General features: G+C 41.6%; 1 long non-coding RNA gene across 6 annotated transcripts; it reads left to right on the top strand.

The window, feature by feature from the left end:
• Positions 1-406: 406 nt before the first annotated feature.
• LOC112575353 lies at positions 407-22,757 on the top strand. 6 transcript variants are annotated; one of them, XR_003101611.1, is made up of 5 exons: positions 407-455; positions 1,228-1,300; positions 12,915-13,059; positions 20,587-20,913; positions 21,087-22,757. It is a non-coding gene; the product is annotated as an uncharacterized LOC112575353 (long non-coding RNA). The 6 variants fall into 6 exon arrangements; XR_003101612.1 differs by having other exon boundaries at positions 441-455; positions 1,179-1,300; XR_003101614.1 differs by lacking the exon at positions 1,228-1,300 and having other exon boundaries at positions 436-455.
• Positions 22,758-22,819: the final 62 nt, after the last annotated feature.

The following is a 22,819-nucleotide window of genomic DNA, read 5'->3' as shown; positions in this document are numbered from 1 at the left end:
ACCCCTGTCATAAATGAAACTTGAAATTGATTAAAGAAGTCCGAATAAAACAAAATAATCATCAGCGTTGAGCAACAAAAACAAAAACAACAACAACAACAAAAAACAACAACAAAACAACAACAACACAAAAACACACACACACACTTAACGAATCGCACCCACTGAGATTCACACACAGACCCACCTACCCCATCACACACATTGAAGCATTGCCGAAGACTCCAAAAGCTTCGTCGTCACCTCTACAGAAAGTTCAACAAAGACACGTGTTGTGTTGAAGAAAATCAATGTTTGTTGTTGTGCTTCACGTCAACAATAAAAGCACCTGTTACCAACGTGTTGTTGTCAATAAAATGCAAGACCACAGAGCTCAGGCAAGTGACGTGAGTAGACAGTCTGATCAACGGCCATCAACACCTGTCCGTCACCGGGACTGCAGGATCCTACAACAGGTAGGTCCATATGCACGTAGCTATTAGTACAAGAGATAGTACATCAAATACTAGATAGAGCTATCGCTACTTAATTTCCTTTTTGATAGCTCAAGGTCTAGAGAAGGAGGTGGAATATTTTTTAATGACTATATTTAACTTTCAGTAAGATATTATTTCCCAAACTCTAAGCGAATGCTCTCGTTTGTTCTCGAGATACCTACAGACGTCACCATCAGCTCACGTCACGTTTGTACACATATGAGCCTAATTCAAATATGTTAGCAACTCTTCCATTGGATGTAGCCTTTATCGTTTAAACCCTTGACCTGATTGGTTGACCGCTTTCCGTGGCACTACTTCTCTTGCAACAACAATGTAAACAATTGTGCTGCAAGTGTTGAAAAGATTGTTTGTCTTGATTAGTAGGGGAGGCAAACTCGCAGGCACAAAAACACGTCCGTGTGTATGACCAGTAAGTCACTTCCCTTAGATGACTAATCAAGGGAAAGCAGTCACGAAGGAACTCATCAGAGTTCTGAGTCAGAAAGAGTTATCTCTGATCATGGCAAAGAAATATACTCTTCTCTGTCAAAGCCAAAATCATCTTCTTACACTAAAGTGGCTCATAGTGAGGGGACTAATTACTCGGAATCTTTTGATTACATTTTTTATGGAGCATGTAATTAACCATGTAATTAATCTGGTGCAAGAATAATAGCACAGTGCACAGTCGAGTTACAGATTTTTTTCGCTTTGAAACCACTCTGGATGCGGATCAATACCCTCCCAGTTCTACATTCCCCGCCATACCCCGACGCTTGGCTCATCACCACGACGCACGAACACACAACTCACCTGTCAAGGTAAGTGAAACAGCACCGGCCCGTGACGTCACTGCGACCGTACCTCCCTGTGACCCTCCCGTGACCCCACTGTTGGCCAAGTCTGAGGGGCTTTCTGGGTATCCTCCGTCACTGTGTTGATTATAGTGATTGAGAGAGTACTCGCCTCCCTCTCGGGGAAAGGTTCGCTGATTCCCACCCGGATTGTAAGTGTTCTGTGTGTTGTTTGGACTCTAGTGAGACGGCTGGAGAAGGACGACAACGACAAGGTAGATAAAGCTGAACTGTGAGTATCGTTATCGAAGACTGTTATTCTGAAGAGTGTGAGAATTCTGTGTGTGTGTGTGTAGTGCGTGGGAATTATATTTATTTAGGAGATCCGAAGGTTTAATTGGCAACCTCAGGCAATCACTTTGTTTTGTTGGTGAAAGAACACGCCATTGTCGGGTGTGTGTGTGTGTTGGTTCAAATCAGATCAAACTTTATTGTTTGTCCGAGGAAGTCCAAGCAGAATTTTCTTTGCTCACAAGCCCATCAACCACGTACAAAATGAATATGAAAATATGTATACATACACAACATAATGTCAACTGTTGGACCGTTGGTGCCGCGACAATCATACAGTATATTGGCGGCCTTCACTGTTTGCGATCGCGGATGTTGTCTGCTGGCTTTGATTGATGAGAGTCCCGAGCAGTTGGAAAGCCATTTTGTCATCGTTCCAGCCACACGTTCATCGACCTCGTTACATCTCTCGTCGGTCTAGGCCCTCGGTTTTCAAACTGTGATACACGAAGGTATGACGGGTGGTACGCGAGCACCTTGCACCAAAATAAAAGAATGCGTGTATATATATATATTTTACGAGGGTTGTAAGTCATTCCTGCGGGTGGAGCCTTGCATGTAGACATATGTCGATACCCAGAGGCAGGAATATCTTGGCGTCAGGATAAAAGCTATCAAGATGGCGCCAAGAATATTGGGAACCAGACCCTCTGACAAGTGAGAGTACTCTTCATATTTATTCCCTTGATCCTAGCGGGATCCTTGTGGATGTTGTGATCGCAGGGTCACCAAAGGTAAAAGTTTGTCAGACGAGGAGACAATTCGTGCTAGGTCTTGTAAGGTTTGATGTGAGCGAGAGTTACTTGCCCTTACTTGAAGTAAACAAACAGGACTAAGACTAAGCAGGTGTGTGTTATCAGTGAGACATCGCATCTTTTAGCATTTAAAATGTTTTCACAAATATATGGAGATTACCTCATTAACAATTAACTAACTACTGACTAAATCATGTACTAAATACCGGAGAAGCCAAGACTAAACTCTGGACTAGTATATATCGTGGGGGGTATATGGTTGGCAGGTCGTACTCGGTCAGTTCGAATTTTCGAAAGTGGTACTCATCTTTAAAAATTTGAAAACCGGGGATCTAGGTCACCTGCCTTCCTCCATACCCTCCCGTATCTTGCCATTTCCTCCCTGTAGGCAGTCGTTACTTCAAGGTTTTTCAGCTTTTCACTACTGAGTTCTCGCCGGCGGTCATAAAGATAAGAGAACTATCCTTCTGACCCAGGGTTTTCTTTTCACTCTATGGTATCCGAGAACCTTGTCCTTCCCAGAACTATGTAGGTTTCTTGGTCTAACATTTACTTGGGAGCAGCGATAATAAAACAAACATCACCCACTATCATCGTCACCGTTTTCAGCTATGCACAGTTTTATTAGGCAATTATATTTTTATGGAAAGCTTAGAGGGTTTCAGATACGGATATCATCTCTGTTGTTATTGCGGTTTCTCAAGTAGTTGCTAAAATTCTTGACTTGACAAAGCGTATCCGGTTCTTAAACGGTTTGTTTTCATTGAATGGATTGTTTATACATTCTAGTGTTAAGTTATCACACACTTTTAACTTTTGATTTGAGTAAAATCGAGGGATTCTCAAGAGTTACCAGTGACTAATATTCCTCACACAGTACTGTAACCGCTAAACGTTGGTACAACACGGGTAGATGACAGTCAATGGCACACAAAAGATCACATGACCTCTTTATGGCCACCTGCGGTTTCCTCAGGAGACAAAAAGACTTCGCGGCCTGTGTCCCCACCCGTTCCCTTAGCTCCCACCCGTTTGTCACTAGGGAACCCTGGTCATTCACCCCGTCCACTGAACTCTCCAACGTTAAGTAGGTCAGGTGGCGTGACCTTTGTCAGTCCCGAGGGTGTCTGCACTCGGAGGAGACAAGAGTAGACCTGTGATGTTTTCTCTCTTAGTGTCTACCAACCTCTGCCGTGTTTAATTTTCAAAACTAGTTTTGTGAGATGTCAGAAGAGGTTAGAGAATAGTTAAACAAACATGTACATCACTGAAGGAAAAAGAGGTCATGACCTTTTTTTGGGGGGAGTGGTGCTCTCGACTCATTTTTTTAACCTGTCATGACTGCAGTCTAAGAGCACAAAGAAGGTTGTTGCTGACCTCTCTTCTTTCAGTTCTTTATCAATTATCAATGTACTTGATCGATCGTAAGGTTGTAGGTGTAGGTAGCCAATCCACGTACACGTGATCAAACACCAGTGACTAGCAACCTGGGTAGATTGAATAAATTAACATAGTCCGCATGTCAGAACTTCCATGATCTTCCAGTTCACACATACACGAAGTCCAGTGAAAGTGTGACACGTGACCGTAGTTACTGACTACATTAGTGAAAATGTGTGGCTACAGTGTTGACGACCATGGTTGTATCTGTGAAATCTGTGATATCTGTGAAATCTAGATGTAGAGGACTAAAGTCAACAAATGGGGACTTTAAGAAGTTATACCACAAACATCATATAAGCTTTTGTTCTGGCACACCTCTTTAGTAAGATGTAGCCAGTAAGGTTTGTAAATACAGATTTAATAGCCTTCAGACAAAATATAGGAAGTGAGCTCAATCTTGTCACTAAGGTGGGTGGGGAGTATTTTCAGAAGAGCGCCTAGCCGGTCCTGATGGTTTCTAATTACAAATGTTAACATTTTCTAGACAGCGCTTCCATTCTCACAGTATCACTGTGCTGCTATATTTGCTCTTTTGGTTTGACCACATTTGAAACCTATTTTTTTTCCACCATTTTTCCCACTTACACTAAAAATGTTTGTTTCTATTTCTTTGACTTTATTCATTATCTATATTTACATCCTCTTTTAGCCACAGGATGTAAGAATTCGTATGTTTGTATTGAATTTACATTTCAAAGCATTTTACTCTTTTACTCATTTGCCTTACAAGTTTTCAAATTCTGCAGTGTTGTTTCTCCTTGAAAATGAGTAACAGTGGATAAACCTCACAGCCACTGAGTGTAGACAATTAGTTACAACAAGGGGTGAATGGCCATTTTTACTCCTAAGGCCTCGTCATCATTTGGCCACACTAACATTGAATTGCTTCACTTTCTTTCTGCTTAGTTTCATTTGCTGTGCTCTTCGTCTTTCCATCTGCCATCATGTTTATGCAGCCTGCTTCTTTCAGTCCTAAAATGATTTTCACTTGTCCTCCCATTCTAATTTCCCTAATTGCAAACAATGCTTAAGAAAAACAAATATTAACCTGAGACTGGTCCATGCAGATTAGTGGTATGGTAGAGATGGTTGAATATGTATTTGTCCCCATTGTTATATATTCTAAGAACATAGTACTACAAACACTGGAAGTTTTCGAGCAAAATTTGTAAATAAAAAGAAAAATACATCTTTCTAAGCAGTAGGCAGGAATCTAAGACAAGACACCGTGAACAGTACCTGGAAACTGTCTTTTAATTTGGGAAAATATCAAACTTTATCTAATCAGAATTCTTTCCTGCACATTAAGAAGCGGCACACGCGCTTTGAAGATTGAAATATTTTGTTCAAATTGTATCAACAGAGTTTCTGTATACAGACATCTTCACTAGGAGAGACAACTGTCTCTTCGTTCCTTGTGTATGTGTGTTTGTATGTTTGCTTGGTCCCCTTTGTTTATCGTATCAATACCTATCGCGGCTTGTATCTGGCACTGAGATAACCGTATTGTGTGTGTGTAGGGCTAATGCGTTATTATTAGTGTTATTATTATCGTCATCATCATCATCGTACTATGCCATACGTAGCTTTACCTCTATATAGACATTGGTGAAGGAAATAGTTATTATCAAAGTTCTCGACATTCATGTTTCGCCGTTTCGAGCGTGACGTAGAGTCACATCTATCTATCTATTCCTCTTTGTGCATCAGGTTGCACATAAGGCCTCAACCAGAGTCCGCCACCGATGTCGATCGGCTGAAACACGCTCTAGGTGACCCCATGTCCAGCCCTTTCCTTTCATCTCCCTTTCCACTGTTCTTCTCCAAGTTTCCTTTGGGCGGCCTCGTTTTCTTCGGCCGTCTGGAGTCCATCGTAGGGCGACTCTGGAAAGGTCTGCTGTCTGCTGGCGGAGCACATGTCCAATCCATCGCCAACGCCTTCGTTGAACCTGCGTGGTGATGGACTCGGTTTCACTTCTTCGGTGGAGTTCTTCGTTGGTGATGGTGTTTGGCCAAAAGATGTTAAGTATGCGCCTGAGGCATCTGTTTTGGAAGACGTCAAGCTTGTTACTGATGGTTTTGGTCATCTTCCAAGATTCTGATCCGTAAAGGAGGGTGCTGATCACATTTGACTTGAAGATTCTCAGCTTGATCTTCTGGCTGATGTTTTTAGCCTTCCATGTGCTCCTGAGTGAGGCAAAGGCCTGACTGGCTTTCGCCAGTCGGGCTCGAATCTCCACCTCCGCATCCCCAGTGTTTGACATTTTGGACCCAAGATAGGTGAAACTGTCAACTTCCTCAATCTCTTCTCCATTTAGTTTGATGCTGTCTTGGACTCTGGCGTTCACTCTCATACTGTTAGTCTTTTTTGTGCTGACCTTCAAGCCAAGGTTTCCAGCTGTTTCTGAGAAGGCCTTTGTTTTTTCCTGCATGTCTTGGTGGCGGTGTGACAGCAGGGCAATGTCATCAGCAAAGTCCAAGTCTTCCAGTGCTGTTGTTGCTGTCATAGTCATGGTCCATCTGAGCCCTCTCCTCTCGCTGTCGGTGGAAGTCTTCATGATCCAGTCCATGGCCAGGATGAAGAGGAACGGCGACAGAATGCAGCCCTGCTTCACCCCGGTACTGACGTTGAAGGGGTCTGTGAGCTCCGTGTCACAGACAACCTGGGATTTGAAATCGCTGTACAGCATTGCAATGACCTGAACAAGTTTTGCAGGGACTCCGTAATGCCTCAGGATCTTCCATAAGGACTCGCGGTGGATGCTGTCAAAAGCCTTCTCCAGGTCGATGAAATTGATGTACAGCGGTGTGTTCCATTCGTTGCTCTGCTCCAGAATCTGTCGCAGAATGAAGATGTGTTCGGAGCAGGATCGCCCAGGGCGAAATCCTGCTTGCTGTGGTCGGAGGTCTTTCTCAAGAGATGCCGTCAGTCTTGACAAAACAATCTTGCTGAAGACCTTGCTGGTGAGGGAAAGAAGTGTTATGCCCCTCCAATTATTGCAGTCTCCAAGATCTCCTTTCTTGGGTAACTTGAAGATGAGCCCTGTCTTCCAAGCAACAGGGACCTGCCCTGATTCCCAAATTTGCCTGAAGATTTCAGTCAGCTTGGGAGCTGTCACATTCACGTCTGCTTTCAACATCTCTGCTGTTATTCCATCTGCCCCTGGTGCTTTGCCGCTCTTCATTGTCTTGACTGCTGCTGTCACTTCTTCCAGGCTTGGTGGGTCTGTGCAGATGTCAAGGTCTATAGCTGCTGGCTGGATGTCTGCAAGCTGAGGGGGATCTGGTCTGTTCAGAACTGACTCAAAATGCTCCCTCCAGCGCTGTAGTTTTCCTGCCTCTCCCTCGACGACATTACCGTTCACGTCTTTCACTGGCACATCACTGTTCTTAAACCCGTTGTTTAGCTGTTTGTTTATCTTGTACAGTGTCTTCAGGTCATTTTTACTTGCTGCATTTTCTGCTTCATCTGCCAGTTTCTCTATGTGATATCTTTTGTCGGTTCTTGTCATCCTCTTTACCTCTTTGTTCAGTTTTGCATATCTTTGTCTGTGTTGTTCCTTCAGGCGTTCAGATCTGGTGCTGTTGATTCTTTGTTTGGCTGACTTTCTCTCTTCTATCTTCTTCCATGTCTCTTCTCTGATCCACTGTTCTTTCTTTTTCCGTTGGAAGCCCAGTATTTTCTCTCCTGATTCCTGTAAGACTCGATTGAAGTCGTCTAAGGTCATCTCTTGTTGGTCTCCTAGTGCCTGGAACCTGTTCTTTACTTCCATAGCAAAGGCCCTTTCGGTGGCTGGATTTTTCAGTTTGCCGGAGTCCACTCTCTGCTGACGTGCCGGTTTTCCTCGTGATCGACGTAGCTTCAGAGAAACTGTGGCTATCACAAGAGTGTGGTCACTGGCAATGTCTGCTCCTCTGTAGGCTCTAACATCTTGAAGTGAGCTCCTCCATTTTCGGTTGATGATGACATGGTCTATCTGGTTCTTTGTGATCCCATCTGGTGATGTCCATGTTGCCTTGTGGATGTCTTTGTGTGGGAAGAGTGTGCCTCCAATCAATAGGTTGTTTTCTTCACAAAAGTCTGCCAGTCTCTCTCCGTTGTCATTGATGCTTCCGATTCCATGTTTGCCCATGACATGCTCCCTGTAGGTGTTGTCACTTCCCACCTTGGCATTGAGATCGCCGATGATGAGCAACATGTCGTGGGCTGGAACGCTTTCTGAGGCTGCCTGGAGCTGATCGTAAAAAGCATCCTTGACTTCTGCCTCAGAGTCATTTGTTGGTGCATAGCAAGCTAGCACTGTCAGCTTGGTGTACTTGGAATGGAATCTTGCTCTCAAAAGCCTGGGTCCATAAGGCTTCCATTCCAGCAGTGCCTTTTCCGTTTTCTTGTTGAGGAGTAGAGCTACTCCTTCAGAGTGCTGAGCGTCTGATCTTCCTGAGAACAAGATGGTATGTCCTGACGCTAGTCTCCTCTTTCCCGTGCCGGTCCATCTGACCTCACTGACTCCCAGGATGTCCAAGTTGTAGTTGTCAAACTCCTTGACTAATTGGAGCATCCTGCAGTCTGGTACAAGGTCTGGACGTTCCAGCACCCCACCCTCAACTTATGCCTCGGCTTCAGTAAATCCGCTGTCGGGCGCCAGCTCCCTTTCGGGTTTGGCTGTCGTCCGTCATTAGTCCAGTCTCCTGGTGTGCTTCATTACCTTCGCCATCTGTGACGAGTTCTCTGGTTTTAGTTTCTGTAACAGGATTTTTTTTACATGGTGGGGTTGTTAGCCCTACCACAACCTATTTTACCTCTAGGTGAGGTGTCCACCTTAGTCGCCTCTTACGACATGCCTGGCTGGATGGCAGGGACCCTATTCTTGCAATGCTTGCTAGGCAAGCATACCCCGGGGTCCCACAGGGGAGAGTCACATGAAGTCTATAAGAAAAGATGAACTCAGATGCCAGTCGTTCACCCGAGAAGCCATTTGTAGGGCAACCTGAAGTAGTGATGCCCAACCTTTTCTCAAACGACACCTGCATGGACATGATAAAAAATCTCGCGGGAGATATATTTTTTAAAACCTTTTGCTTCGCGGGAGAATCATGACCTTAAAAAATGAAAGTATGTTGTGTCTGGTTAAAATAAGCGGGCCGGATGAGGCTCCTTCGCAGGCCTGATGCGGCCCGCGGGTCAAAGGTTGAGCACCTCTGACCTAAACGAAGACTATACTTAACTCTCGAGGTATTGAGGACAAAGCAGAGGAAAAAAAAATATCAGGTGTCTGGTTAATAATACTACACGAAAGACGGTGGTTAGTACGAGTTTTCCACCCCCACCACACAGTAATGTAATTAGTTGTGTTTCCCAAATCCATTTTTAGTATTATTTAAGTAACAAACTATTTTCATCATTCTTCACGAAGCATGGATCTTGATACTATGACCTTTGCCATCCCCGCCGTCTGTCTCCCTCAAGATGTGTTTTTCCCTCATGCGTTCATTGAGTACACGAGCACGATATATCTCGTATCTCCTGGTGTCTTAATCACAGGTCCTTGACAGACATTAGTCATCAGACATCGCTTATCGCTTCGCCTTGACACGTTTGTTATATGGCTCCCTTGTGTCTTTTTTTTCGCGAAATATTTCTTCGACATGAAGGTTCTGCAGGAAATATCTTCTGTGTATGTACTGACTTAAATAAGTTAAAGAAATAAACTCGATTTTATACAGGAATAAAGGCAGTTCATTACCGAAGAGAAGAGGGAAAGAGAGAGAGAGACTTATAAAATACATGTACAACAGAGAGTTAAACTTTTTCACTTATCGCACCTGAAGAAGGAGATATTTTTACGAATATAAAAACAATTATTTTAAGTACTACCCATAAAAAATGTACGCGATAAACATGTCCTCACTGTGTAAATATAGTTCAACAGATTTATCTCGTTTTCATTGTCAAGTTTTTTATGACTCCTCTCGTGTTCCTCGAGCGTTTTAATCTGTTGACAAACTTCGGTGACCTTCTCACGTGTTACCTTGACCGAGTCGCATTGTTATCTTCGATTAAAAAAAATGAAACAAGAAAGAAAAAAGTTAGCGAGAGATTGTTTCAAGAGGTTCGTGCTCCACAACATTTTTGAATAATATCCTGCTCGGGGTACTGTACCTCCAGCTTGTGACGTCACTGTGTGGAGCTTGTCCAATGCGTGCGCAGCAGTCAAGCGTATCTGGTGTCGGCCATCTTGCCTGATGGAAGGCTTTGTGTCGTAAGCTAGATGCGAGCTCAGGTAAGAAAACACAAAGTTGTTCGTTAGTTTGCACCTTTTTGGCTTTGCATATGCATCCGATTTATTTGAATCACTTTACAGCAACCAACCAAAACCGATGTTTGATTCTCTGTGATCAACGAACACGTCTGTCTCTAGTTTACATGTGTACCTGGTTGTTTCGACCTGTTGCCTGTCCATGACTGCTCCATGTCACCGACATTTTATTTTTAACAGATTTAAAAGAGAGATTTACTGCATGGAAACATTAACAGAAGAATGATATTGTCCACAAAAATAAATTATATTTTTATTCCTGAAACCTATTTTTTAAAGTTAGAATTGGGATCGCTTCTAAACGACTGTACACCCAGCTCAGTAACGCATAGCAACAATAACCAAACAGACTATAACTTGATTTAGACATGTTTGCACAAAAACGAGTAGAGAGGGTAGAGTATGACTACCTTAATTATTTTAAATATTGCTTGCAGCTGTTGCTGACTTTTTTACAGGTATCAGATGACACAGGTGTGCAGAAATTATACAAGAGAATATACTTATGGCTTATATAATAACGTGTATTAAAAACTTATTCAATGCTGATTTAATTATATCCTTAGGCACTTCTGTTTCTAAATTTCTCAAAAGTTGACCTTAGATTAGTTTAATAAGTTTTAGCTTATCTCTGTATAGTTTAGCTGCCAATGATCACCATGCTTATCACTATGATTGCCCCATGGGTTCTTGTGCCGGGAGTGAACACCAAGCCTCTCTCTGGCAGGGTGACTAATCTGGCCCATACTTTTTTCTTATGCTTTTTTCTTTGTTCTTCCTTATCTCCTTATCTGGCCCTTCTTTCAAATGATTTTGACCACCCTATTTTGGTTCAATTTAATAAAATTCATGCAGCACCCATTCATCGTAACAAGGACATTGTTTTTATTTGGGCTCCTGGCCATGCTGGTATCTTAGGCAATGTTTGAGCAGACCAGGCTGTCAAGGCTGCATGTCAGTCCCCTGGGAAATTACACTTGCTGGTATCATCAGACTGTAAACCTATTTTCTCGGCCACTGAGACACTCTGGGCCAAACTAAATGACATGACATCCTACCCTGTCTTTCGGACCGCCTACCTTCGTGCTATCCTGTGTGGGGGGAGGAAGTGGTCCTTGCTAGATTAAGGTTAGGACACACCTATGCCACGCAAGAACACCTCTTACGAGGCGAGCCACCGCCAGTTTGTCCATGGTGTAAAAGAAGTTTTAATGTGGTACATGTTATGATGTTTGTCCTGAGCTCCAGAATATCCGCCAGCAGTTTTTTTTACGGACTCCCGATGTTGTACTTGATAGATTTCAATCAAATTAGTCTTGGCTGAGTAATAATAATAAATAAACACAAGAGAACTTCCTATTTTGGCAGACGGGCCTGTCCAAAGACTTCCGCGGGTCGTACTTTGCCCATTCCAGTCATAGAATCATCAAATAAAAATATATTTTCAGGCTTAAATATTATGTGTTATATGGTTGCATTAGTGACATAATATATGTATATGATATAGTATATTTTACAGACGTTAGATGCTGGCATATAATTGCAGGTATAGTATAATGGTATATGCAAATAGATATTAGATAAAAGTACACATTTTCATGTATTAGATTATGTTATATTTACATACCTTAATAATGTTCTATTAAAAGAGTTTTGTTGATGAGAAAGTTAGAAGAAATTAGCTGATGGGTTATTTTGAAAACATCAGGAAAACGTGATGGCAGGATTCTTTTTACAGGTACCAGACGACATACTGGAAAATACTTATGGCTGTAAGACACACACCTGAAACATTTCCACTAATATGTTAATATCGATATGAGTCAATTAAAGACAAAATTTTATTATTGTTACTGCGTTTAAAACGGTTAAAAATAGAAGAAGATTCATAGTGTGAAGGCGTATGACTTCTATAAAGTTCAGAGAGAGATGAAATAACTAGCGGCACAGGTGAGTTGCAGGTGCGAAATATTGATTCTGTAGCGTCGCACGTCACTAATTGCCTGATACAATCTATAGATGTATAAACACTTTCCCTACCGTGCTGGTATTGATTTTTAGGATAAGTTTGATAAAATATTAAAACTTGACAAATTTTGCTTTTGTTTCCTTTTTGTTTCCCTTGAAAATTCTTCTGTTGAAAAAAAATACCCATCCTGCAAAGCAGTTTAAAAATGGTAGAAACCAGCCAATGGACGGAAACAGTCATTTATATAATTAGCTAATTAGATGATCCACACTAACCATAAGCCACTAATGACTTTCTCGCTTTATTCTTGTTTTTGAGATAGTAAAAGTATTATCGCCGATCTACTGGTCGCAACACCGCTTGACTGGTTGATTGTTCAGGAACAAGATTTGGAACGTGTTCAAAATGAATGCTGGGTTTGGATTTGAATGTTAGTTCACGGCAAGGTCGTAGTTGTAGTAGGGTAGAGTAGGGCAGGACAGGGCAGTCTTCTGTAAGATCCCTTCCTGTGGCTTCCATTGTGTGCGCACGTACCCGGAAACAGAAGCCAACACGAAGACAGAAGTACAGTACCCACTATACTTTACACGCACGCACGGCCTCTCTCTCTCACTCACAAATTACCAATGATCATGTCTAGAACGATGAAAAGAGTGAAGAGGGGAATGTAAAATGATTTCTTAATCTTAAATGATATATATATATTAAAACAAACAAACAAACAAACAGCCCAGCCACGTAAAGGAAAAACCCCGAACGAGGCTTGCAATCCCGCGTTTATATATATATTCGTAATCTGTTTGCAGTGTCCTACAGTTTGCTGGACGACATCCGTTTACTGTGGCATTGCGACCTGTGGTGGAGAGAATCTGAGGGTGAGCCACCTAGCGCCATCACCGAGAAAGCTTTGTAAGCTACACACCTACCTGGCTTACAGGTAGCGACACACAGGTAAGGACCCAGGGAGGGTGTCCTTTACACTTTACATGTATTTGCTTTGCTTGACTGCGCATGGTCAGGTATCACCTTGCAATTATAAAAGTCAGCATGATTCTCGTCCTTTCACCGTCTCTCTACACTACCTCGCTTACTACCTACACATTTGTTTGTATTGTGCACTGAGATTGTAGTGTTTCTATCCGCTGCATGATCATACCTCCTCCCTGGATGTAACTTGTAATATTTGTCGAGATCGTTTAGGCCTGTAGACATGAATAATTGTCACCAAAATGTGAAAATCAACGTGTATAGTTTCCATATATTATAAAGCCTACGCCACATGTCGCAATATATTACAGTTGTATATATATATATTGTACAGCTTGTCGATGATAGGCTCGCCAGGTGTGTCCAGATGAACAAATCTTCACTGGATGTCATGACATTTCGACTTGACTACGAGTCTTTTTAACCCTTCTGTGCTACAGTGGGGTCTCTGTGACCCCAGCCCTCTTTGGCCCATATTTTGTTTTTGTTTTTTTATACTTTCACTACCAGTGACCTCGCCCTCCATGTATTTGTTTCTAAGATCTTCCTAAGTAGGCGACACACGTTGGTTACCTTCCATGTCTTTCTGCATGCGTTTTAAACATTTAATTTCGAGGTTGGCATTTGTTATCTTTATTGAAAATATGCCCAGCTTTGGATAACATAAAATTAACGTGAAAAAAAATTATTCAATGACAATGAAACTTAATTCATCTGTAATGACTGCAATAGGTTTGTGTGCCAAAACAGAACTGTGCAACCAATGCCAGCAGTAACAGAAGCAACAAGAAGTTTATACATGTAGCTTTGTACAATATTATTTGAATATTGTATTAAATGGTTATGTAATATTTTTGTAGACAAATATAATTATACTCCTCTGCTAAACAGCATCCAAACAGAAAAGTCAACAAAACCCTCCATTTCCAAAATATAATCCTACTTATGTAGTGATGCACGTCTGCTTCTTGCATAGACTGTACACGTACAGGAGGAAGTAACTGACTTGTAAACAAAAACATCAATTTGACGTAGACCACTGTAATGACGTCTTGCATTGTTTCGTGTACGCACTGGGTCTTGTGTCTGACGTCACGTGTGTGTCATTTTTTTTACACGTCACTTGAAACAGAAAAAGACGTCATATCTAAGAAAATCAGTTTCTCTCTAACGACCGAGTGAGAGGGAAGACAACGGTCTTCGTCCTCCATCTTTTTTTTTTATAACTCGGTGACAGTCCTTTGAACCTTTGCTTCCTCGATTCAATTCACCTAGAAATCTGTTCACCCTCATCGTCATCTGTGGGTGGTCGTTGTGTTGTCGGTGTAATACCTTGTGTGTTTTGCAAGGTGAGTGTACGTTTGTCTTATTACAAACACTTACAGTGGACATTCTCATCCACTCAACTTCTTCTGCAAAACCTCGCGCTCTCTTCTCGCAGCAAACGTCGCTTGAAGTCATCTTCAATTTTATATGACGGACAAATTATTTTCTGTATTGCCCTTAAGAAATCCTCGCTGGCAGACTTATTCTTTCCCAGTGCTCTCCTAACACCTGAGAGAATTTAAGAGAAAACGGAGATAAACTGATGGGTAGTTCTACCCGTTTCGTGCAAATGCTGCTTGCATGGGGGAGCTGGAGGCGTTACATAATGTTAATGTTGATGTAATGGTAACACGTCAGATGTTTACACAGGTAAGAGGTGACATGTGTCATGCGTTAGTTATTTGTATCAGGCCTTAACCATTGGAAGGTGTTCAGTATGTAAACAGACATGTACAGTAGTAATATATTCATGGGCGTTATACGCAGTAAGCCAGGAATAGGAGGAGATGAAAAGAAGACCAAAAAGGTAGATGAATTGATAGAACGTATTTTGCTTGTTTCTGTACTCGTAAAAACTGTCAAGTCTCTTTTTTTTACCCAATACATATTGTGTGAAAGTATGTAAGAAACATACAGCCCAATGGTAAGAGCAGTACCCTCCGAATTTTAAATGAGTGATTCCCGTGTTGCGCTGGGAATTTTTTAATTTCCAATATTTTTTCCAGTCTAGTTATTATCAGGAATGTAAACCTGATTCCATAAAGGGTTGGGGGGAAAAGGAGGAGGAGTAGGCAGTGCTGGCGCAGAGAAACGTGTATCTAACATCTCTCTTTCTGACCACCTACATAAGACTACGTAGAGGATGACCTTTCCTTCTATCTAGACAAAAACAAAAAAAAGACAACACACAAAAAAAACCCCCAAAAAAACCCAACGAAAAACAAAAAACAAAAAACCCCAAACAAACAAACTTGGGCACACACAGACCCACCTTTTGTTTGCTCGTTTTCGCTATCCCACCATCACTGGTAAAAGAACTCACCCTGAATTACAACAAAAGAGCGCTTGTCGGGTATTTGAGGAATGACTCGACGAAAGCCCGGGTGTGTACACTGGCTTACCTTGACCTCCGTCATCTCTCTGTCTCTCTCACACACACGCACGTGCGTTTGTTCTGTACACACTATTCAACGTGTGATAAATCTATGTAAACGCCCGATTAATGTTAATTTAATTTTATTTGTAGGCACTTCTATTTTCAATTTTATAAAAAGTTGACCAAAGTTTAGTTTGGAATGGCTTAGCGTAGCTTAGCTTGGATAGCCGATAGAGAAATTGTGAGTTGCGATGGTTGAAGCCAATGCAAATAAAATCCCACCTTTTTTCCGATCCTTATCTCCTGCTAGTAATGAGACCTGTCAAGGTTTACCTCAGGTGAGTCAGCTTGGGAGCTGCTACCTGACCTGGCAGAGCCTTAGGGGGGCTACCAACGTGACTAAAGCACTTAAGAAATGGGTGTGACCCTACTAAACCTTGCCTGCACCAAAGAAGAGTTACTGTGCTGCGGTCTTCTCTATATTTACTCCGTTTCTCCTGGTCCAAGGATAATTTGTTCTACCGTCGGGTACGTGAAAAACGCCATTTTGTCGCAAAGTGCTTTCTTCCCACTGAGGGGCGGCTTACATTACTAAATGCTTTATTCCATCCGGGTTGTAGGGTGGGGAGGCCGTTGTTATGAAGCGAGGGTAGGTTGTTTCCCTGGGGCAACATGAGGAACTCAAGAACAAACGTCTTTGTCCGAAGTTATGAAACGATGGGCAGACTCAGCAGGTGTTATGAAGTCGTAGTTCTAAGGCGGAGGAAAAGAAACAAGGGGTATCACTCCCGACATACAGACAATTAACCAGATGGAATCATTCGTTTCGTAAAACTGCAAGCTTCCATGACAATGACCAACTACCCTGGGAGAGAGAGAGGGACGAGTTATTTCCATGACGTGTTCATTGTACCACTCCGGTAGTCCTCGACTTGGGTCACCCACCAGTCCCTTCCTCTCCCCAGTACTGTCCCTCAACTTGGCTCGATTATAATTCTTAATGAACCTGGCTTGACCCAGAGCTGAAGCTCTTACTTAAATTTTCTTCCTTTTTACACCATTAAGCAGGATCGTTATTATAAGAGCGATTTGTTTCCACATCGCATTACAGCTTTCTTCACCTCCACCCGCCATCCTCCACCACCCACTTTTAAGATTTTAAGTGAAATGACATTACTTTTTATTTCTTTTACATCCAGGCATTAATTGTTGAGGTTTTTTTATGGTTGTCTATTTTTTCTATTATTATTTAAAACAATTGCAGTTAAGGATAGGGTAGTATTTCTATATTTTTAGATGAGTTATGAGAGGATTTTATCGTTGATGTCAGTTTATATTTAAGGTCTTACTGCGTTCTCTCTCTTCTGGTTGTTGTTATTAAACTCTGACAGCTTTGTCTATCCTCAATACTTGATAATATTTCTAGAGCACCTATAAACATCTTTAGCCATGTGTCATAACTATTGTTATCTAGGACCTCATCTACCAATAAGAGAACTAGACAGTCACCTGGGGGGCAGTCACGAAGGGGGAAGGAGCACAAAAAATGGCCTGCTTAAAAAAAAATTAAATAATGTTAGGGGAAAATATTAGTTTCATAGAATGACATTAGGATGACACTTTTCCCCTCTGTCCTCTCGTTAGTGCTGTGTACAGCGGGGACACTACTGGGGGTTAAGATTTGATGACCTGTAGTTTTGTACTTGGTGTTGTGACATGGTCGTCAATGCTTCACTTTCTTATTTAATTATTCAATTTATTATTATTCTCGGTTCTCATAATTTAGCTGTCAGATTGTAACGCTTTTTGATTTTGATTTAGTTTTTATACTGTTTGAACGGATAGCTTGCTATCATGCTTTATTGACATAATATTTGAAATTGTTTATTTAGAGATAATATGTAATGAAACCTAAAGACTTTTACAGCAATAACTACTTTAGTTTTCAACAAACTCTATCAGGCCGGACCTCGAGCTATGGAAAGTTTTACTGCATTACCCGGATACCAGGATTTATTTTACAACTTTGTATTGTTTGTGCTTCTTAGAATTTCCCTCGTACCGCCCGCCCACCTGTCAGACACAACTCTCAGGGTGGGAACATGAGGAACGGACAGTGAGATGGGGTGGTCTAGCTGTGATAGCCTGGGTCTTATTCCAAACAGCAAAATAAGAGTAGAGGCAGATGCCAGTATAGACTTCTTGTCTGCATCAGTGTGCAGTGGACGTGCGTCCCTCCATAAAGTCGAGCGTTTGACATCCCCTTACTCATAAGTCAGGGTCTGATTCTGTAGGGGTAGGGGTAGGCAAGCCAGTATCCGTGTGTACATGATAGACACCTGCAATTGAAAAACAAGCGCACTTTTTTTTAAACAAAATGTAATAATATTAATCAAAGACGAAGAGAAAGTTTTCGAGGAAAAATGAGTGAAACGCACGCACGCGGAAGACGCCAAGTACCCGGAGAAAAAAAAACCCACTGAACGGGTGTCATATAGAAACATTGGAGCAGAGAGCCGAATCCTCGACAGTGAGTACAGAAACATGACAGAAGTGAACAAAGATGATCGCTTGAGGCAAGGAGGATATTTTTGCTGTAAAAGAATCTGTCCAAAGGCCTGATTTAAATTAAATTCCAAAAAGATTTTCCACGCAAAGACGAAGAGCAGTAAGCTCTGTGTTTATTCTTATCTTACTCAACGATAAGTTTGATGTAGATGAAATCCATCTGTTAAATACGGTTTCTCGTTACTCTAAATATTATAATTACTACAATGAGTAAGTGTGGGATCAATAATAATTTCTGCGATGCAGAACCTTCCAAAGATGTTAATATAATTAATTTTTAAAGTATTTATCGTTGGGATGAGGTGTGGTCGGAGTCTTAGTTGAGAAAACGTGGCTAACAGACTAATTGTAACTACAAATACGCCTGGGTAGACAGTCTCATGAATCCATTACAGGTTAGCTTTATATTCTTAATATATTTGTGACTAATCTTTTGGCACCATTATTACAACAGGTGCAAACTATGGATGTGTATGGAATAGGCTCCATTCGCTGTTCAGATCATTTCCACGAAAGTCAATACAACTTCCCACCTCCCAAATAAAGTCTTGAAGTTTTGTGTGGGATGCTGTAGGTACAATTTTCTCCATTCCATGTCCACCATACAAAGTGGATAATTTACAGCTACTAGATTATAATTTGTGTTCAGAAAAGCGGATCAGCCTTTCTACAGAATTAGAGTAGCCTAAGTTCCACCTTCTTAGAATTGTTATTCACGTTTAAGTGCTAGAGGTTGATGGTGATGACAGCATGCATTGCAAACAACCTGTGTAAACGAATAAATGTATTCAGCAAAATGCATGTAAGGGTGGTGTGCTACTCAGCTGCAGGTGATACACCAACGTAAGTGTGGTTCGAAAAGCTTCATAATGCAGCTAAACAAAGCGAACTGTTTACTGAACGGTTTGACAATTTAACAGACTCCATTCCGGGGAACAGGTGGGTCATGTCATCGTTACTGAGGATATTGATGAGACGGGCTCATGATCAGGACAATAGTGATAAGTAAATGACATTGACAGTTTTAATAAATATGGGGATAAGAATAGAAGCCCTCTGGCAATTACTTAATGGAATAACCGACAAGAGATAAACCTTTAAACAGAAGAACATGTGGGATGCTATATTTTAAGATATCTTGTAAAATAATGGAAAAATCTGTAAGGTGTTTTCTTTAATATTCCTTTATCTCCACGTAGGCCCTGGAGAGCAGGTGAGAAAGCACGTTCGTGTCAAGCGATGTGATGATGGTGAAGCTTGAGACGAAGTGTTTCGCACTTAGAGCGACTTTACATTGTAAAGGTGTCGTCGGCGATGAAAGAAACGAAGGGGGAATGGGGATATGGGTGTGAGTGTGGGAGGGAAAGATCACTGTCTCGTGTTAATGGGGATGAGTGATGATGATGTTGTTTATTGCAGTCGGTGTTCTTTTTGTAACTTACCCGTTGGTGCAATGAGATTGGTGTAGAAGTATACCCAACACCAACATAATCCCTCGCACGAGAAAGACATGCATAGTGGAAAAGATACAAGTAAAATAATGCCTCAGAAAAAAAGAGATGGTAGCGTTAATGTAATAAATAAATGGACAAGAGCTGATATTTGCAAGGCTGTAAGACATTCCATATATAGATATATATCAGCCCAGTCCAGTTCGTGGGTATTTTTTTACAGTTCAGTTCATGCACATGGTCCCAGTCTTATAACGACATAAATTCGCAGAAATTCAACTACGTGTACAAAGAAATTCATCCATGACCTGTTTTTTTTCCCTCTTCCTTTCTGTCGTCCTACAGAAGAATTATCAAGTAACGCAACATTCTATAGGCGTTCGCTGCTTTCAAGTAGAAAACTAGTTTTTTTGTTCACTCTTCCTTTTGTCAAGGGAAAAATCCACAATGGGCAAGCTTTTATCTAGATTTAAAAGCATAAAACATATAACTTGTGATATAAATCAAAAACGTGCAGTGTATGAAAATATAAGATAAAATAACGTTTTATTCGCCCTTTGGCAATGCGGGGCAGCTTGATATAAAAACACAGTAACAACATCACAACACTTTCATATGAGCCAAACACACTCACCCGTTCATAGCATCATTACGTGGCAGCAACACCACAAGTTTCGCACATCGTAAGGTTCTTGTGGCATGAGACCTACAGACTTTATTAGGAATACTCCACTATACCTTTCGAGTTACCTTAGCAGTCTCCCTACACCAAACAAGGGTTTAACAACAATAGAATTAACAACATAGAAACAAACCACACAATTCTGCTGACTGCAAAAGTCTTCTGACAAAAAGTTTTACTTGTGCGACATTAATCCACAGACCATGAAGTGCATGATCCAGAATACAGAAAACTAAAGATTGTATGGTCAATAATTATTAAAAAAATTCCAGTGACGTTTATGTGTATTTTTAGAGTGGGTGACCCACTGTAAGTTCACAAGATCTATAATTTGTTTATTGTATTGTTTTGTTTTTTAATTGTTGCAGAACACGCTGTTTTAAACGTCACCTGGAATGATGACTTTCAGGAACTGGCAGTTCGTGGTGGCCAGCGCCTTACTTTTGGGGTCGGTGGCCGCCATCTTTCTCGTCTTCAAAGACTCCATCACCGGCGCGACCAACGCGATCGTGACGTCAGTGTCCCAGAGGGAGAGCAGCAACAGTCATCCACTGATAAATATGGACAAAACAACCCTGGACGCCATACAGCGGAGGATAAACGAGAGAAACCATGCGTCCAGAATGCTTAACGACATGAAGAAAGAAATGGGACAGCTCGAGTGCAATATGGCTAAACTGAAGAAAGAGCGCGTGGTGAGCAATATTTTAACGATTATATAATAACATATAATAGCCATGCATGCTTGAGAAAGAACCTGGTAGACAACTTAATAATTAACAAGAATGGATGACTTTAAGAAACATTGCCACGTTAAATAAGAAATAAAGATAAGTTTGCTGTAATGACGGTGTCTTTGTCTGTCCAGGTGTCGAGCAGTGGCGGCTATTGCGAGGAGGACAGTGACCCCAAGGTGACGCACGAGCACAGGTTCGACGTGAAAATGGGAACGTTGTTGGTGAGTTCTTCACAGGACAGACGGTGGGAGGATTCGGGGACGGCCCCGGCAGTACAGAGATCACCTGCTGAAGCAAGGTCGCGGTGATCTCTTACGAGGCCTACGACGGTGCGCCCTTCGTGGAAAGGTCCACCGGGAGCAGTGAAGTTCATGGACCTGACCTTGCCTCAGTACGGACTTCCAGCCTACGACTGGGTGATGTGTCTGGAGGTAGCGGAGCACATCCCTGCCCGCTACGAGCGCATCTGGTGGACAACATGGCACGCCATGCCGTAAAGGGGTGGTGTTGAGCTGGGGGAAGATCGGGCAGGGAGGATTCCATCATGTCAACAAGAGTCCGAGGACGTGAAGAGCTTTCTGGATGAGGCTGGCTTCTACCCTGCAACAACGCCACGCAGCACATGAGGAACACTCGGGTTCGAGTGCTTTAAGGTGAACACCATCGTCTTCAGAAGAAAGCCCGAGGCATATTTCACGAAGAAGATGCGTAAACTAAAACGTGTCTAGTGTCCTTCCTGTCTCGTGTCTGTCATGAGTGAAGTCAGTGGATTTTTTTGTCTGGTATGACGATGCTCTCAACTGCATGAATTGCAGATGACTGGATCTCAATTTTTAGGCAAAGATCAGCTGTCACATTACAAGAAAATATTCCTCACTGTTTCAAACGTTCACCCATGTCGATGGTATTTGAACGGTAATGATGAAATGCTCCTACGAGTGATGTTTGTTTTTCACTGTAAAAAGCAGTCTGGGGCATAAGTAACCTGCAAAGTAAAACTTTTGTCTTAACTCATACAATACATCTGTTTTTTTTTTCTCCCACCTTACAAGCAAATTTTAAAATACAGCTGACAAACCATCTCTGTACGAAATATTTTTCATAATCTTGTGTACCCACTACTTAATTCTTCACCCATGCTATTGTTTTCGTCCTGTTGACTGTTTGTTGACGCCTGTGTTGACTGTAGTGTTGAATGTCGGCTTGTTTGTTGTTATTCATGTGCAGCGCATTGAGCTCTCTTCCACACAGGAAAATGTGCTTTTCAAATCTTATTATTGTCATCTTTATAATTATTATTTTTTTAAAGTAGAAGTGTGTACATATCACTTCACCCGTGGGTTTTCTTTTTCATTATTAAGTGGGTTTTTTTTTCAGCACCGTGATTTATTTATTCTTGGCCGTCAGTCTGACGCCTTTGCTTCTATCATTTTGAAACATTCTCCAATGTTATACTCAAATGTAATGTTTTAGTTTTGTTTTCTCTACATTGAGAGTTTGCTTTCTCTTAATCTTTATCGTTAGATAAACCAATCGGTGGATTCTCGATACTCATTCCAAACTTTAGTTTGACCGTTTGGTTCATGACATGGAGGTCAGCAGTGAAAGCGCCTTTCTAGAAGTTAGATTTGTTTATTCTACTCAGTCTGTCGGCCCATCACACGTGGTGTGGAGGTAGTAGAGGTGATGCAATATTATTTACATTTTTTAAATAGAAAAATAGCTTTGTTCAATAAACATGTTTAATATTGAGGTTTTATAAACGTGTCTTTAAGAGATATTAAAAATTTGCAAATATTGAACGAGCTTTACTTGTGCATGCATTTGTACGTTTGTATGATTGTGTGTGCGTGTGAGAGAGAGA

The sequence above is a fragment of the Pomacea canaliculata genome, linkage group LG11, assembly GCF_003073045.1.
Source record: "Pomacea canaliculata isolate SZHN2017 linkage group LG11, ASM307304v1, whole genome shotgun sequence".
Classification (NCBI taxonomy): Eukaryota; Metazoa; Mollusca; class Gastropoda; order Architaenioglossa; family Ampullariidae; genus Pomacea; species Pomacea canaliculata.
This window is presented reverse-complemented; position numbering and strand designations above follow the sequence as displayed.